The following is a 13,951-nucleotide window of genomic DNA, read 5'->3' as shown; positions in this document are numbered from 1 at the left end:
TATAAACAAGATTTATTATCTGTATGACTATTTATTTATTTTGGTAGTCCATATGTTTTTTTTTTTACATTTTTTTTTTTTTCCTTTAACAGTTTTTATTTTATTTAAAGTAGCCTATAATCAATTTTTTTTTATGCTATATATAACAGAGGCCATCTAGTAAGTAATGAGTGGGTAAACCGCACTTCCTGATCTCAAGAGATGCACTAGCCTCATAGTGAGTGCGTCTGCCTCCCGTGCCGGAGACCTGGGTTCGAGACCCGAGCGGAGCGGGTGCGGTAGGATCTGTGTGTTAGGGGTTACATACACTGTGTATGTATATATATATATATATATATATATATATATATTTATATATAAAAAAAATCACGTTTGGACCACTTTTGGAGTAGCCCTTACATGGAGGTCCCACCAACGTCAACATTAGACGTGCGGTAGACGTCGAAAAAAGACGTCGCCTGGCGTTACAAAACAACCCCATCAATGGACGGAAATTGGACGTCCAAAACTGACATGAAAAAGACGTCACTACGATGTCACATTGCGCAGTGGGTAGTAGATGGGCGTGTTTGGGCTGACAGTTCACTGTTCCTGATAGTTATTGAAAATAAGAATGAAACTGAACGCCGTCAAGATGCCGCCTGTGTAGTAACTCGTGCAATGAAGCAGCGAGAGGATGAAATGATTCTTCAAAAGGAAATTCAGTGAAATAAAGTCTGCACTGATTTGTTTATTCCTGACTTGTCTGCACTGTCTTTTCCTATGTCAGCAGAGGAACTTGGAAGTGAGCAGCGACGCGATTCCTCTTTGGAGGTACTGTTCCAGAGTCGTGTTTCTTTTTCATTTGTTGTTTAATCATGGTATACATGATAACCATGTTAAACATTTAATCTGTCTCTCTTTCTTAAACTGAAATAATACTCTAAATAAGTAAATGTATTTAAATGTAAAAAAAAAAAAAAAAAAAATTGGTATCGGCCACAATGTGCCACCAGAACAGCTTCAATCTAGTAGGACTGATGATGATGGAGTGCAATGTTGCACATCCAAAGTCTGCTGCAGGTCTTTGATACCTCATTTTAGCTGTGCAGAATTTACTTCAGTCTACTGTGTATATGGACAAGCTCAGTGTCACGTATCTGGTCTATCCTGTCATCATGAACTCTTGCACCACACTTCATGGACTTCATTCCCCACAAGCCACTGCTGTAATCACTGCATTCACCTGCTCTCACTTTACTGACTACCGCTCACAGCTGCACCTCATCACACTGACTGCATTTAAGCTTCTCACACACACAGCCACTCGGCGAAGTCTTATTGTTCCGTATGGTCTGTATTTCCGAGCGTTTCTTCCCGAGTTTGTTTTCCCTGTGTTTTGATTCCTGGACTCCCTCCCGTGTTTGATTCTTGCTGCCAGCCCTGACCTTTCTGCCTGTTTTTTGACCACGATTTCTGCTTGACCCTTTGTGTTTGTTTGTTTGAATAAATGCTGCGAATGGATCCGCACGTCTCTGACCCTCCTTGTGACACTCAGTATGTGTACACACACACACACATCAAAATACATGGCTGTAACAAATTCCATCCTATGCTGGTTTCTGTTAAGTAAGGGATAATATATAGTGAGGCGGTTGTTATAGCAAATACAACCATGACAGGCTGATCGGGACTTGAATCAGCCTGAAGGGGTTGTATTCGCTATAACAACTGCCTCGCTTTACATTATCCTGCTTATTACATGGCTACCTACCAAATAAATCAATAATTTGACACAAAATATTGATTTAAAAAGGAGTTTATTGCTTCCATTAAAAAAAAAACACTGTGTCCACGGCAACACTCTGTTTTTCATGGCAACGGTGTGTTATACTTAGCAGTGATCTGTTATAAAGAAATAACAGACTGCATGCTACATTAGAATTTAACCAAGCCATGAAATAATAAATGATAATCAACTCAAAATATGGTGTAACTTAGCAACCTTTCATATTCTGTGGTGAGCGTGGATTTCTGTCATCATAATCAGTTTCTTATTTCTCAGTTTGTTTATATGTGTTTATATATTAAATTAGGCCTCTGATGATCATACAAACCCCTGTTCCAGTGAAGTTCCTATATTCAATGAATATACAACGAAGACAAGATATTTAATGTTCAAACTTAAAAGCTTTATTGTTTGTTTGCAAAGATTCACTCATTTTGAATGTCATGGGGCATGGGTATGCAATGGATACTAACACACCCCTATGTCTTTTGAATTTAGAGCTGAAAACAATCTGGGTGGTCCCTTTCCTCTTTATCCCAAGTAATAAGACATCCATGATTTCCAAATACTATTTCAAATGTGGACCGCACTCATAGCACTTGCAGTAGCGACAAACTGTTAACTGACAATGGACCCTTTTCACAAGTCTGTGATGACGCGTTTAACGGTCATCAGCATCGTAAATCCTCAAAGGTTTTTCATATGTGTATTTTTTTTAAAAAGTCTATGTACATTTATAACACTATTCTTTGTTTTATATTACCTTTGCATAAAATTACAAAAAATAGTTTATGCCAATGCACGGGTGTTTCTAATGCAGCGTCTGTGGGAGAAACGGCAAATTTGACATTGTTGGCTCTTCTGACTGCCGTTATCACTCTCTCTCAATTTTTTTCCTTTTATTAAAAGTCTTGAAACACTATCGTAGAGTTTTTCTTTTGCTATTTGAACAACTGGGAGTGCAAAAAATATATTTGTGGTACTCTCCCATTCACTGCACTTCAAGTTAACCCAACTATGACGACATCCGCTGCTGAGAAACCCGGAAGTGTGAAAAGGGTCTATTGTTTTCCAAGGTGTTCCTGAGCCAACGTTTACAGTAGTGATTCCCACCAGCACATAGCATCCCCAGAAGGCTTAATCATTCACAACCAAGGATGACTTGCTTGTGAATGAATACCGGGAAGGCTGTTTTATGCCCAATCCTGACACTCACCTGTTTGCAATGAACCTGTTCACCTGTGGAATGTTCTAAACATTCCCAGTCCTGATCCTGTCCCAGGTTTTTAGGAGTAGGTTGCAGGCCTCAAATTCAAAATTAGTTAATATTAGCTAAAAAACAAAAAACAAAAAAAAAAAGTATTTTTTTTTCAGCTTGTCTTTGTAAAGTATTCAATTTATTATAGGATGAAAATGATTTGCAAATCGGTTGTATTTTATTTTTATTTTAGTTTTACAGTTGACCCAGCTTCATTGAAAATGGGGTTTGTAAAACCCATTGAATCAGATTGACAACATCTTCATACTTAGTAAATCATTCTGTGAGACACTCTGTGAATTGAAGCATTATCAGTCTGGAAGACATATCTCCCATCAATATTGAGGTTATAGGATAAAGGTAATATGTGTAGGAGGATCTACATTCATTGTTTTTCCTCTCATCCTCCAGGCTTTTCCTTCAATTGGTCACCTGTGTGTACATCTTGTAGTCTATAACCCTTGCTATAGCGAAGAAGTGATCATACAGCATATGGTTAAACAATTTCATGTATTTCAATGAGTGCCCTGCAAAAGATTACAATCTATATCTTTCCAATTGTAATGTGATATTATATATTTGTTATCGGAATAAAGGTATTTAGACCAGTATTCACTGTAATAACAGCTCATTTATTTAATCTCAACAGATATCTCTGCAAACAATAAAAAGCAGACGTATTCTGCGGCCTCAGACAAGTCTACAAGGAAGAAACTGAGGGGGAAAAAAATCACCCAAAGGTTATTAAGCTTTCCTAGATTTACATTTCACCATTTTTAAATCAGACTTCAAATACAATGATTCTTTTGTCTTAGCCAGATATACTTAAGTCATAATATATCATGTGGTACCGGTTTTTTATTCATTGATGAAGATGTATGAGGTCAAACTCATGTACTTTTTTTGCTCTTTCAGAATGTAACCATGGGATCCTAGAAGGGGAACCTTACTACCCAGTGAAGAGGGTGATCCGCTGCAAAAAGCAGAAGGTTAGCTTTACAATATTTTAAAGTCTTAGATGTACTCAGTGGAATTGCATAGTATGCTTGATATTCTTTTTCTTTTTGCTTTGTTTGTCTATTTTGGTCTAAGGGTCAAAGAGTAGTACAATTTTCTTCCCCATGAGCAATTCTACTGGGCTGACCTGACCCCTGTACAGGAGGTAGGAGCAGCTCAAAAACACATTAGTGCAAACAACAGGTCCTCTTGTTTTAGTATGCACTTTGCAGTCTGAAATGGGAACACTTTAAGCATATTCTGGCCATCCTTTTGTTACAATTTTTTCACTATTTTGTTTGGAACTGCTCATCCTTTTGTGTTTCCTTTGGTGTCTGTGTCAGCTTCCACTGTGACAACAGCGGACAGCCAATAATTGCGTTCAGATGGCTAGTCACCTCTGCTGTCATGAAGTCCTCTGTGGTGTTCAGCTGCAGGACAGTGTGAGCCCGTTTCCATGTTGTCACTCTGTAAGGCGATCAAAACTGAAATTTTCTGGCAGGATGAACTGTGACATCTTTACGCTTCTGACGCCGTGTCTAATAGGTTTTCTCAGGGAAGCATTAATCACATAGATTACATTGATGAGCTGTGGGCAATATATTGTTTACATTTTCATATTTGGCAGAAAGTACAGCAAATCAATTACAGTGGTCTTTTCTGAGTTCAAAGGCACCCAATCTCTACCTTTGTGGTGAAGGAACATAGTAATATTTACAATATTGACAATGAAATCAAAGGACAACATGCTAAACAAATGACTAAAATATACAAATAAGAAATTAACTCATGAGGGCAAATAAAGAATTTATTAAAAACGGAATGAACAAATAAAAAATCAGTCCATACCAGAATATTACAGCGTAATACACCAATTCAGCACTTCCTCATTCTCCAGGAATAGATGGAATATTTCAAAGGACGCCAGTCTTCAGGTGATAAATCAGCAGGTGCGCCTGTGTATATCCACTTAGGGAGTCATAAATCAAAGAAAGAAACTCATACATGTTTTGGACAACTTGAAGGTCAACAATTTTTTGAGTGAACTGTCCCTTTCAGACAAATGAACAGCTTGTCTTCAATGTGATGCTTCATGTGACTTCAAACCAGATCCACACTGTTGGCAGGTTAAAGGCCAACGGATCCTGAGGATTTTGAAGTTTTCTTGTTGAGAGGAACTCTTCCCACACCATTGTCAGGTGGAAGGCTTTTCTTCTCTGTGAATTCTCATGTGGTCTGTAAGGTTTCCTTGTTGATTTAAATCCTTTCCACACTAAGGGCATATACATTTTTTATAATGTTAAGTTTTATCTCCACTGTGGATTCTCATGTGGACTTTAAGGTATCCTTTTTTAGTGAATATTCTACCACAATGGTGGCAGATGAAGCTCTCTCCTATGTGAATTCTCATATGGACATTGAGGTTTCCTTGTTGGCTGAAACTCTTTCCACACTGTTGACAGATGTAAGGCTTCTCTCCAGTGTGGATTCTCATGTGGTATTTGAGGCCTCCTTTTCGAACAAAACTATTTCCACACAGTTTGCAGGTGTAAGGTTTCTCTCCGGTGTGAACTCTCATGTGTCTGTTAAGGACTGCTATTTGACTGAAACTTATTCCACATTGAGAGCAGGTGTAAGGTTTCTCTCCTGTGTGAATTCTCATGTGCCTTTTAAGGACTCCTATTTGAGTAAAACATATGCCACACTGGTTGCAAGTGTAAGGTTTCTCTCCGGTGTGAATCCTCATGTGTCTGTTAAGGGTTCCTTTCATAATGAATCTTCTTCCACATTGTTTGCAGGTGTAAGGCTTTTCTCCAGTGTGAATTCTCATGTGGATTTTAAGGTTTTGTTTTTTAGTGAAACTCTTTCCACATTGTTGGCAGGTGAAATTAGTTCCAGATTCTATCTTTTGAGCTCTTCTTTGTGAAGGTGTATTTTTAGTCTGTGAGCAACTAAACAATTTTTCTTTAGTGTAATCAAGTTTGTCATACTGTACTTTGTCTTCCATTTCATTTAGTTCTTGACTTTTCTCTTTCAGCAGCATCATGTCTAAAGCAAAAAGACCAATACAAGTTAAAAAATACTTTCTGTCAACAACATGTATGTAAGATGCTACTGAAAGAGGTGTTGCCTGTAATTCACCAAAATATTTTTCTGACTGGCAGTTTTCAAACCCCTAAGGATCAAGTTGAACTTGCACGATAACATGCATCTTCACTACGACACACCCATTACGGCATTGGTCCTGCCTTGTGTTTACACAGGATCCAATGGCATTACGAGTTTTACGAGTTTCCCCCAAGTTTTATTTATTTTTTCTTGAAAATTGTATTTGAATGTGCGCAACTATAGTTGCCAGTGGGCAAATATGTTGTATGCACCCCTTCAATCTCTTGATCTTCAATCTCCCTCCTCTTGAATGAGAGGAGAGCATTTGGCATCTAACCACTGATCTATAATAGAGAACCGGATAGCTCTTGAAGTCATAAAAGTGAAGCCACCACGCCGCCATATTAGTATTCCCTAGTATTTGCAAACATTCTATTGAATGAATAGGAAATTATACGATTTTATTGAGAAAACATCAGACAACAAGTCAGTGTTTCTATATCTTAAGTCTCACTGTACATTTTCACAATGCAAACGTCATAAGAATGTAAACGGTTATTTGTTTAATGTTGGGAATTCCCTCTGTTTATTAAAAATGTACGTTCATAGAGCCTACATTACAGTGGTACATCAGATAAAAATAAACATCGGATGTCCAACATATGCTACAAAAGACAAAGTGCTCATTTAGAAATCTGAATGAAGATGTATGATTTGTATACATAAACAGTGAATAACTATATTAAGGTCTATGTAATTTTGAATTTATTCGTATATTTGTAGGCTAACTGCATGTTTCAACAATACTTGCATTAACAGTAATCATTTTGAAGCAGGTAATAATTTGTTCGTTAAATTAATAATTATTTCAACATATTCATAACATTTTACTCACATGGAAACGGTAATGTTAGTAAATCATTGCAGAACTTGCTGATCTGAAGAGTCTGAAATAGATGTTGCTCAATCAGGAACATTAAAAATGTACACCATAACTCAGAGAATATACAGCTGACTACTTAAGGTACGGACTTAAAGACATGAAGCTTTATTTCAAAGATTTGAATTTCAATGCAACGGGAAATATAGAAACATAGGCTTGTAATGTTTTATTTATTGTATAATCGAATCAATTTCAGATACTAATACCATATATGTGACCATGGACCACAAAACCAGTCATAGGGTTAAATTTTCAATCATACGAAAGCTCAATAAATAAGCTTTCTATTGATATATGGTTCATTAGGATAGGACAATATTTGGCCGAGATACATCTATTTGAAAATCTGGGATCTGAGGGTGCAAAAAAATCTAAATACTGAGAAAATCACCTTTAAAGTTCTCCAAATTAAGTTCTTAACATTGCATATTACTAATCAAAAATTACATTTTGATATATTTATAGTAGGAATTTTACAAAATATCTTCATGAAACATGATCTTTACTTAATTTCCTAATGATTTTTGGCATAAAAGAAAAATCAACAATTTTGACCCATACAATGTATTTTTGGCTATTGCTACAAATATACCCCAGCAACTTAAGACTGGTTTTGTGGTCCAGGGTCACACATATATGGTTATGTTTATTATTTCCTTCATATTTAGGTACATAAAGAAATATATTTGGTGTTGGACAGTGGCGGACTGGCCGTCTGGACGTTCGGGAGAATACCAGAACGGCCGCTGCAGCAGGATTGCCGTCGGCCTCTGTGCAGCCGTCACAGTTTTTTTTTTTTTTTCCTTCTTTTTTTTCTTGCTCATAATTTACTGTTGTTCTATGTCAAGATCGATAGGTGGCAACAATGCGCTTACAAGCCCATAGAAGGGCAAGCTCACTCGTCAATGCTTGTCACTCAACCGTTTACAAGTGCATGTGGGAGAAAGAACATGGAGACTGCAGGTGTTGGTAATAGAGAAAAAAAAGGAAAGAAAAGGGTGTGAAGGAGGAGGCTGCGGCCGCTAGGGTTGTGCCGATAGACGATAGTATCGTGTATCGACGATAGTCAGAGATATCGCCTGTTGCTGATGCCTTTGACGATAGTTGGACGATTATTATTATTATCCGTCAACAAAGAACTTAACTTTAGCAATGCAGCACAGAGAGTCTGTTCTAGGATGCTTCAGAAACTTGCCGCGGTATAAACACACGCATAGAGAGGCCACAGTGCCTTAACGCACCTCGTGCAGTGAAAAAGGGAGATTTTCATCATATAGTACGGTGGTAGATTAGCTGATTCTAAAGGGAGTGTTATATTATATTTGCATTGCAGTCATTAGGATAACAGAGGTAGTAAAACCTGGTTCAGGCTGAATTAATTACGATGTATCATAATCAGTCTGTATATAGTAAACAAACATTCATCTCAGTAACGTCTATAGGCGTTAATTAGAATTACGATGCGATCAGATGGCGCTAAACATACGCACGTGAATTACACGCGCATCACTTCTCCGCATCCAATATGAACTGAACTACAACATCACCTGATGATAACGCTCAGACATACAGCGGTAACATTATCGCAATATGACGGGTAAAGAAAGATTCATTCATTTACATTCTGGCACGCACATTTTCAACTCACTCACTGACGATAGCAGAGAATGAAACCGAAAGTAACTTGAACAACTCCGGCAGATAGCGCTCTGTACACGCACAACTTAATCATATGCCAAAAGAAAGTCTACCTTTACAAAACGAATAAGGAATTTAGTACATAGATAATTAATTAAATTAGCACGATAGTATCGTGTATCGGCGATCTCTCAGGCTGACGATAGGGCGATATGAAAATTGAGCATATCGCCCAACACTAGCGGCCGCAGCAGCACAGGGACATAGAGATGAGGGACAGGTGCAGGAACAGGGGGAAGTTCCCCAGACAAGTGCATTGCAACTTGGCAAGTAAGCATGAGATAAGGATAATTAGGGTTATTTCCTAGGTAATCTGACTTTAGCAAATGTAATTTCAGGTTGCTACATTTGTATCTATACCCCAATGAAATAAAACTATTGCAGTTTTTACAGTTGATTAGCTATAAAACACGATATAAACATGCAGCTGCATTAACATGAAGGTAGAAGAAATATTTAATAAGTAGTTAAACCGTTTTTGTGCACACTGCAAAAACTCCATTGTCAAGTCAAAAAATCTTGTTTCCTGCTAAAAAAAGTATTTTTAACCTTGTTACTTATATACTAAGCAAGAGTATAAGGTGTTAGATTATTAATCTTATATTGAGTATATATGCCTTATTTTTAGAATTCTTACCAAGTGTGATTTGTCTTATTTCATTGGTAGATTATTTCACTTATGTTAAGAAGTTTTCGACTAAAATCAAGTATTTTAAGGGTTAGGTTAGTCGAAAGCTGCTTAAATTAAGTGAAATAATCTGCCAATGAAACAAGAATTTGCTAAGAATTCTCAAAATAAGACAAATATACTCAAAATAAGATTAATAATATAACCTCTTCTGCTCTTGCTTAGTATATAAGTCTCAAAACAAGATCAAAAATACTTTTTAGCTGGAAACAAGATTTTTTTTGACTTGGTTAGATGAACAGTTTTTGCAGAGCCGTATTTTTTGCACCAATTAATTAAGAGATTAGCAAGTAATAAATATAGTTTAAGATTGCATGCAATTTCTACCATTTGTTTTTGTATGTTTTAGGTAGTCACCTCATCTGCATATTTTTTTAGCAGAGAGACATTAAAGAAGGCTGTTCTGTGAGTATTCTACACTATGCTTTTAACACATCTTTTAGTCAAAATCAGAGATAATGCTATAATTTGGAAGGTAAAACATCATGGGTTAAGATTTAAGTATTTTGATTATTTTGAAAGCTGCTGATTAGCTTTCACACACATCTGTTGTTGTGGGCTGAGCTGAGTCAAAGTCCAGGGCTGTTTTTTAGTCCCAGTCCGCCACTGGTGTTGGATCAGTTACCCCTTTCTGCAAGTGCGCAGCTGACACACCCACTTAAACAAGACCTAATCAATATAGCTTATTCAGCCCTAAAAGACCACAAACATTCCAGATAACATGTTAAATAAAAATTATTTTACATACACATATCCTAAAAACATTCCTGTGTGAATGATACGCTTCAAATAGGGTGGTTTTAGGTCAGTGATTTGCATACGAATCAGTGAGTGCGTTTACATGGACCCTCTTAATGTGATTATAATGAGATTTTGGCAATATTGCGATTAAACTTTTCCCCATGTAAACGCAATACTTCGATTATAATAATGCGATTAAGCTCATAATCGCAGCAAGCATAATCGTATTAACAAAGGTGGCGCGTGCCGATTTTAATCAAAGTATACCGGCATGTAAACACCTTAATCGCAGTTTTGCTGCTTTCACCAGAGTGCGCATGCGCTCCTGACTTACACAAATCACATGCCACTCACTTGCAGACAGGGACTGCTCTACAAAGGGACTAGGGGGCTATAGCCCCGTTAGAATTTTGAATATCTCGGTTTAGCCCCCCAACCAGCTGAGATAGAGGAGTGCTGCTGTCCCATGCTGTTTGTCACAGTATTCTTACACACGCGTCATGTGAGGCTACATTTAATCCATTACATCATCACTAAGATTGAGATGTGCCATTCATTTAATTTTTAATATAAGTGTAAAGTATACACAGTTGAATTACGCATTCAAATGAATTTTGTTAATGTTGAGCGCACATCCTAGTCTCGCGGAGCGCATGGTGCTGTCCAGCTTTGAAGTCTTTCCAGCATGTAACAGGTTTTTTCGTTGTTTTGTGTAAAGAGCCTAAAATCTAGCCCAGCTTTTGGCAGAATTATTGGTAAGAGACTGTCCAGACTCCCACCCAAGATCGTCTTTTTTGGCCACTTCTCCCAAAACAGCTTATATTACAATTTTTTTAGCTACTAAAATAGTTCAGTTTTGTATATAGGCCAAATGACAATGTAAATATATTTTGTTTCAGTTTTTTTTAAGTTAATTTAGAAAAAAAAAAAAAAACGTTTAAAGCATTTTTTCCGATTAAATATAGGCTAAGGTTTTTTTTTTTAAAGAAAGCGACCAGCGGCAGACGGTGAGTTCATATGCTTGATCAATTTAGCTTTCTTAAATCATCACGACTTGCCTAAAATAAAATCTATAGATATCAGAGAGTTCAAGCATATCAAAATGTTAGTTTTAAACATTAAACCTGTATGTGTGCTGTTAGACTCATATTCCATCGTCTGTGCGGAGAGTGGAGGCTAAACGCTCGCTTTACTGGACATGAAGGAGCAAGTGTGATCACTTGCATTGCAAACATCTTAAAATACGCTGACTTTTTTGCACGTAAAGGTAAGAGTAATAGCTATTATTCGTAACTGTAAAGGATTTATGTATATTTGCGTGCCCTCACAAACAATATCAACAAATTGATGTGCTTTTTCTATAAAAAAAAAAAATAAAAAAAATGGAATGGGCTCTCTTGTTCAGGAACAGGAATCTTTAGGCAATCGTGAGGCAAATGCGTTAGCCTTTTATGTGCGCTTGATTGCGGGTTTGTGGAACTCCTAAAAAAAAATGTGCTGAATGCGCGCTCACTGCTGCCCGTCGGGCTCGGGCTGAAATCCAGGGCTTGTTTTAAGTTTGTGTCTATTTTTTTTCGTTCGTGTCAGTTTTAAATATAATTTAAAAGGCCGTTTTAAATAAAATTTAAATTATAGGCTACTTCTGTTAAATATGGTGTGTAGGCTACCAGAGCTGCTTTTCTTTAAAAAAAAAAATGACACAATTTCTTCATTAAGTAACTTTTATGTCACGAATATCGATTATTTCGTAGCACCCCCACATATTGGACTAGCCCCCCGTTAGAGAAAATATTCTGGCGCCTGTCCAGTGTTTCCCACACATAGACGAATCTGTGGCGGTGCGCCACAGATTAAATTCCAACCGCCACAGATTCAACACCGACCAAAAAAAAAAAATCAATACCGACCGCCACATATTGCATTTCGTTATTCTTTTGTACGCTATTTAAAACACGCAGTGAATTCGTTCAACTGCATTTCCTTTCCCTGCTCTCTCTTCATCTCTCTGTCACTCACGCATCTCTCCCACACACACACACACACACACACACACATGCACACACACACACAGCCCCTCCCCTCCGTGCACACCACATCTGTCTGGATCATTTGTGGAGAGAAGACGGCTAGCGTAAGGTTGGTATCTCGTGAACACTTTTAACACACAATCTAACTTCTTTAGAAAGTTAACTAGTTGCAAGTTTGCGGTAAAATGTAGGCTAGACTAGTTGGGTTGTCGAGGTCAAAACACTATATGAAGCAACTGTGAATCAAATAAACGTATTATAAATTATGTTGTTTCTTTACTCTTACACTGAATGTTTGCTGCTTCAATCCAGATGAGTATTGAAAAGTATTTTCGCGACTGAAAAAGGCACGTGATGAGGATGAGGACCATCCTGAACCGGAGGTATCAGTCTGAAACAGAGCTTAGTCCGACCAGTGTAATTAGTTATGTTATTGTTTACAATATTTCAGGCTTCAACTAGTGCTGCTCAAGCAGAAAGACAAGGTCAGGGAGAGAAAGAAATAGATTTGTTAGGCATTGAAGAAAGAGTAGGAGAGGAGGACAGCATCCAACATTATTAACAGTTTTTTTAATTATTAACCTTTAGGAATTAGGAAATCCCTTTAGGGGATCCAATCATATCCCCTATCCAATCGTTCTTTTCATCTGTAGATCGTCTGTAGATTAGAAACGACGACGGCGAAGAAGGCGACACTTTTAGGGAGCTCAGGAAACTGTGTGATATGAACATAATACAATTCATTGACGGACAATAGGAATAATAGGAATAATGGAAATTCCATGTAAACCGGAGTGAAGAACTTTGCTCTTGACATGTAAACATCATAATGCGATTAAGTCCTTAGTCTGATTATTGGAAATAATCGCATTATTCGTGCCCATGTAAACGTAGTCAATGGCGAGGTAGGGAATAGTAAGATGGTGGATCGAACATTTCTGGTGGCTTCACTGCCTAACGGCTGTTTAGAACGCAATGAGCGATCCAGTCATTATATAGATCAGTGCATCTAACTCAAAATAACTGCTTTCAACACCCTGCTTAACAAAAAAAAAAAATGCTAAAACCAGCCTAAGCTGGTTGGCTGGTCTTAGCTGGTTTAAGCTGGAAGTAGCTGGTTTTAGCTGGTCTCCCAGCCTGACTAGGTCAGGATGGATATATCTGGTTGTTAAAGGTCCCATATCTTACACATTTCTGGAGGTTTATTTTATTTGTTGATGTCCTTAAGAATATATATTTGCGGTATAAGTGCCAAAATCCATCTCAATATATTTTTACAGCTCCTTTTTTAGGAGCTCTGTCAAAAACAGGTCGATTTTGACCCATCTAATTAATATTCATGAGCCTCTCTTATGATTGGCCTGTTGTTTTCTGAGTGACGCACAACCAGGCCAATCACAGGTAACTACGGTCATGTATGCTGTAAGCGTAAGCGAGCTCAGAGCAATAGAGAGAGCTACTCAACAGGATATTTTAGAATGATCATTAATGTTTTTTTCTTTTACAAACACCGAATGCAGTAGGCTACATAACTGTTGCTTTAGTAAAGCCCCTTTCACAATGCGCGCTGATTCTGGAAAATTACGGGAACTGTGTGAACCAAAGCCAGAACCTAAAGGCAGTGTTGAAGTAATGATGCACGTTATCAAGCGACTCTTCACAACGAAAAATAATGTTACGTGCAAAGTGGAATGAAGCAGCGATCATCAGGCAGAGTCAGCTC

The 13,951-nt window shown here is 37.5% G+C and overlaps 1 pseudogene; it reads right to left on the bottom strand.

Annotated features, from left to right (window-relative positions):
• Positions 1-13,951, bottom strand: part of LOC141334161 (uncharacterized) — a 336,215-nt pseudogene that overhangs the window by 249,185 nt on the left and 73,079 nt on the right.

Source organism: Garra rufa, chromosome 4 (genome assembly GCF_049309525.1).
Source record: "Garra rufa chromosome 4, GarRuf1.0, whole genome shotgun sequence".
Taxonomy (NCBI): Eukaryota; Metazoa; Chordata; class Actinopteri; order Cypriniformes; family Cyprinidae; genus Garra; species Garra rufa.
Note: the sequence above shows the minus strand (reverse complement) of the source record. Positions and strands in the feature narration are given on the sequence as shown.